This window comes from Momordica charantia, assembly GCF_013281855.1.
Source record: "Momordica charantia cultivar OHB3-1 chromosome 9 unlocalized genomic scaffold, Mcharantia_2.0 BLBB01000009.1, whole genome shotgun sequence".
NCBI lineage: Eukaryota > Viridiplantae > Streptophyta > Magnoliopsida > Cucurbitales > Cucurbitaceae > Momordica > Momordica charantia.
The window spans coordinates 573043-578685 of NW_028275167.1; the positions used below are offsets into that span (position 1 = coordinate 573043).

At 31.5% G+C, this 5643-nt stretch overlaps 1 long non-coding RNA gene across 1 annotated transcript; it reads right to left on the reverse strand.

Moving 5' to 3' along the window:
* Positions 1-732: 732 nt before the first annotated feature.
* LOC148208807 (uncharacterized) lies at positions 733-1728 on the reverse strand. Its single transcript, XR_015787402.1, has 2 exons — positions 1368-1728; positions 733-1267 (listed from the first exon to the last, which is right to left on the reverse strand). It is a non-coding gene; the product is annotated as an uncharacterized LOC148208807 (long non-coding RNA).
* Between the last annotated feature and the right edge of the window lie 3915 nt (positions 1729-5643).

A 5643-nucleotide genomic window follows, 5' to 3' on the forward strand; every position in this document is an offset into this window, starting at 1 on the left:
TAATCTTAAAACTTTTGGTTTCGTCTAATTGAATTATGAATTTGTATATTATTGAGTTTAAGTAGTTCTTACGTATTTAAATTTGTGGCAGGTTCAAATATTTAGCTAGGTTGCTTGATTTTGAGTGTTTTGTTAGTTGAATTTTGTATGATTTATTGGATTTGCTTTTATGTTTAAATTTTAAATTTACTCACTAAACTAAGTACACAAGAGTAAACTTGAAAAGTTCATAGTAATTTAATTAGTTTAGATTAATTTACTAATTGAATAATTGCATAGTAACAATTATCTACAAATTCTCTATAAGCTTTAATTTATCTAACAATTAATGATCATGAGAAAAGCCTTCTTACTCTTTGTAAGAGATTAATTACAATTAACTCAAATAAGAAAATAATAACTTTTGAAAACGACTCAATTATGAAAGATTCATTAGGTAACGTTGTCGTTTCTTCTTTCTGTCTTTTTTTTTCTAATAAAATGAAATAGAATTACATGCTCCAAACACCCATAGGTTCAAAAATGATAAAACAAATAATTTTTACTTATGTTTTGGAACAAAATGGAAACATGAACAATAAACAAGAAGCTCATTTTTTGTTGTTTTCAAAATTCTATAAAATTTTGAGAATGTTTTAAAAAACTGAGAAAACAATAAACATTAATATGACATTGTGAAACGCTTAGATTTCTTAAAAAAACTTGAAACAGAGAAACAAAAAAAGGGTAATGTAACCAAACAAGCCCGAAAAGTACTATCATTTAGAAAATTCAAGATCATCTATACAAATGCGTAGGGTTAGTTACATCGTGGTTCAACCATTACAGTAATAAACTCCCACTCTTATATTACAATACAATATTCATCCATATATTGCTAACACATATCTTACACGACAAGGCATAGGATCATAACTTATTTATACACAAATTTAACCACAACATCATACCTTTAATTTGAACTCAACATTTGATGTAATGATTTAGTTATTGTTCCCATGTTGCAGTCCATACTTGTTCCAACAGTAATAATCATGCCTATCACAATCATGATGGTTATTATTATCTGCAAATCTGCTGCCTTTGGCTTCGTTTCTATTATTCTCTTCAACAAGTTTTTGTTGCTCTTGGTGTTCATCCTGCAGTTTGATCAGTAGCGCCCGTTTTCCATCACTGAGCATAACCAAGCAACAGCTTGTGAACAACACCACCAATAATATGGCTGCACAAGCTTTCGTGTTCATCACCATTCTGCTCTTTTTTCCTACTGCAAATCAGAAAGAAAGGAACTTGTTAGATCATTGAAAAAGGATTGTCTCATCACATAACTATTAGAAGTTTTGTATTTTTTTCCAAAGTAGTCTTACATGAATAAGGATTTACTTGGGACTCAATTCTCAAGAAGGTTTGGAGTTGTATGGTTGAAGACTTGAAGGCAAATGGAGTATATAAAGAGAAAATTTAAGGCCCGTTTTTGCTGACATTCCTGTTTCTTTTAATAAAGAAAAATAGAGTTGTGCTTTCTACCTATTTCTTCTCCATAAACAATGTTCATTGCCTTTTGATGTCCATTGCCACTACTATACCCACCAGGCTCATTGGTCCAGTGATGAACAACTTCTCTTTAAATAATGGATTTATCCGTGAAACTCGTTTAGGCGCAATAAGGGAATTCATTCTTCCAGGCGTAAGCCCATTCCTTGTGAGAAAGTCACCAATATATTAGGATTTCCAAGATCTTCAAAGACGGATCTGAAAGAGGTTCCAGTAAAGGGAATTTATTATTGACCAACCTTGCCACACCCCATAGATTCAAGAATGATAAAGTAATGTTTTTTGTTATGTTTTGGGACAAATGGGGAACGGGAATGAGTACGGAAACAAAAAACAAAAAACTTGTTTTTGTTGTTTTAAAAGTTTTCTATACAATTTTTAGGCTATTTAATTATAAAAAAAGATGAGAAAAAAAAAGATGAATAGTTGTCAAATTTTTAGGTTTTCTTAATAAAATTGAAACGAGAAACAAGAAACTGGAACATTATCAAATTGACCCTTAGTATTGTGCCGGTTTGGTAATGTTTTTATTTTCTTGTTTTTTGTTTTTTGTTTTTTTTTTTTTTGTCTGGTCTGTTTTTAATAAATAAAACTACAACTCCATTTGTTTCTGGTCTCTTGTTTTTTATAAAAATATATATAGATTTGTAAAATTTGTAAAATTTCAACACAATTTTAGAAATGTTTATAAATGAAAAACGAGAAGCAATAACAATTATACCCAACACTTATGCATCTAAACAATTAAAACAAAAAACGGAAACATTACTCAAGTATCGTAATAGTTCAGTGGGTTGTCCATAATTCATAGGATAATAGTGTCTAGAATGATGAAGTTGAAGGAATTTGTCTTCTTGATTGGAGAATTGGAGCAATCAAAGTCCACTTTAGCATAGACAGAATACTGTTGCATTAATCAGATATATATGCACCTATTTACTCTTCATTTGCACTCTACATAATTTTTGCTTTCAATTAATGTTTGACTTATTTTTTGGGAGGGGCTGCGAGTAGGTGAACATTTAGTTGCAGACTTTTCCGACCCATTTGATAACGTTTTTATTTATCTTTTTTTAGTTTTAAAAAATACAGGCATTTATCATAACTATTACCGTCGTTATATTTCTTAAATTGTGTAAAAATTTTAAAAAAAAATCAAATTTCTTGTTTCTAATCCACATTTTCAATTCAAAATATAAATAAAATAATTGTTTTATTATTATTGACTTATAAAATACATAATGAATATTTCTAGTTCATTTATGAAAATAAAAATTATAAAAAATGGTGTAGCATCTAAACCAAACAAAAAATAAATTAAAGCCTCGTTTAGTGACCATTATTTTTTAGTTTTTTATTTTAAAAATTTATGCTTGTCTCGTGACCAATTTCTTATAAGTATGTTTTCACATTTTTAATTCTTAGCAAAATTTTAAAAGATTTATAAAACCATATATATTTTTTTAGTTTTCAAAAATTAACTTCAATTTATGATAGTATACAATACTTAATAATAGAAAATTGAAAACAAAATAATTATCAAACAAGCTTAAACAACTTATCAAAACCTAGATAATTTCTCTTTGGTACAAATTTATCAATTCCCAAAATATGAATCATTTAACACAAACAAGGATAGCTTGACTTAGTTTTTTTTCTATTTTTTTTTCTTTTTCCCTATCTAGTATTACATTAACTTGAAATCGATAATATTTAGCTCTCTAGACCTAGCATCTAAAATGGCTAGCTCATAAATGCATATTTGATTAGAAAATGTCACTAAAAATGGTGAAATATTATTGCTCTCACTAATGGAGATTTATGGCTTAAATAATCACCATGTTTGCCATTAAAGTAGCGTCAGCTACAATGCTATTCATTCCACAATGCTAATTTTGGCAAGACTACAACAACTTTCATCAACGCAATCATATGTATCTTCAAATGTATAGAAATAGGGAAAACTATTAATTATGACAATAGTTTAACGGTTAAATATAATATTAGAAAAAGAAAAAAAACTTTTTGGATCATATATATTTGGTATAGAAAACCAAAACTTATAACAATTTTGTCCATTATGTTTGTGCTGTGTTTTTTAATTTTGTCCCTCCTTTTTTCTAAAGTTTCAACTTAATTATTTATTTTTTATTTTTTTTATTTGTAAAAGATACGGAAAGCGCTCCAATTGAGAGAAATAGTTAAAAGAGAGGATTTGAATGGCCAAGATGATGCGTGGTTTGGATTTCCTGCCATATTATGCTGCAAGATGAGGCAGTGGTTTGGATGACCCAGAGAGGATTTGAAAGAGCATTTTTTAGTACCACAAATAGGAGTAAATGGATTCGAACACATGATCTCTTAATCAGAAACAAGTGTCAATGGCCGTTAAGTTAAACTCATGTTGGTAAAGAGTATTTTTCTTAAAAACTATTTAGAATTACGTGAATTATGAAGAAGATGAATCGACAAATAAAGAAATTAAACATGAACAATCTAGTAATCACTATTTCTTTCCTTAGTCAGTCAATCCTTTTATGGTTTATTCTTCTACCTTCCACGGACCCACGTTTTAAAAATATAAGTGCAACCCACTAAAGACTTAACTTCTTTGTCCCGACCCTTCAAGTTTAAATTTTTATGTTGGAAAAAAATATAGATCAATAGATAGTTCAACCTCTTTGATTTTTCCCTTCCACGGGTTAAAAGAGGGATAAATAAGTAACAACAAAAAATAAGGATATAAAAAAATTTAATACCACATGGATTATACTGATTCGTCCCAATCTTGAGACTATGTCTTTAGTCTCTGCAAAAAGCAAGTTTTATTATTTTAAGGAATATTATAATGGAGATCGCATACTCAATATATCACCTACAATTACTATCTTGTTTCTAAATACCTTAAAAATGGTTACGTAGGATTACAAAATTGCAAATACTCTCACTAAACCCACAAGATACGGACTCCTTTTCACACACTGCCTACAACCACTCAAGTCTCTTCTGTTTGAATTATGTACGTTGAATATTAGTCCCAAACCACATATTTATAAGAACTTCTAAAGCTAATTCAAGAAATTACTCGAAAAATCGAAATCTGAACAGAGTTGGAGAGTCATAGCGTCGCGATACTGTGGGTCAGCTTTTACAATGCTGCCTTCTTAATCTTGACGCAGCTCGCCTACAGTTGCGGTGTCTTATGTGTTCTTAGTGCCTAAAGGGGAAATTGGGGTTTTTGACCCCACCAATAGTTCAAATTGGATAAATGAACCCCTTTCAAAAAAACCTAATTTTTGACCCCACCTCTACTTAATTTTGAACCTCTCCCCAAGCCAATTTACCATACTACCCTCATGTTTAAAAATGAAGGGAACTCCCTCCAAGTAAATAAGTAAAATCCTAAACCCCATCTCGGACGTTTCCTGGCCCAACGAAAATTTTCACCATTTCTCGAACGTTTCATTTGTCCTAAAATCCTAAAACCCATCTCGAACGTTATCTCGGACAAAGGACGTTGGACGATTCATCCATCCCGGACCTTACGAAGTTATCTCAGACGTTGCTCTTCCATTGTTTCGCCCTACGAAGTCATCGATCGCAAGGTTAGTGGTCGGGTAGATTATAACAAAATTTTTAGAAACGTTTGTTGTTCTGATTTCATTATCGGCGCTATCTGAAGCAGCCATGTAGATCTAGGGTCATTTTCATGTTGTGCTTGCAAGACTGAGAAATTTGGGGAAAAAATCAATCTCGAATTCAATCCCGTATTCAATCCCGGATGATTTTGGTCCGGGATCGAATACGGGATCGAATTCGAACTGGCTGCGTAAGCCTCCATCCCAGACCACCCGGACCATTTCGCCTCCGAGATGAAAGGCAGAAAATGGGGTTTCATTCTCTGCCTTTCATCCCGGACCGAAACGGTCCGGGATAAGGTCCGGGATGGAAGGAGGCATTCTCCACTGTCAATCCTCTCGTGCGACCACCAACGTAATCTTTTTCACTATCGTTCCATTCTCCACCAAATGTTATGAAAACACGAGGCATCCTGCAAATAGATAAAATCAAGTGAGATAAGAATATCGT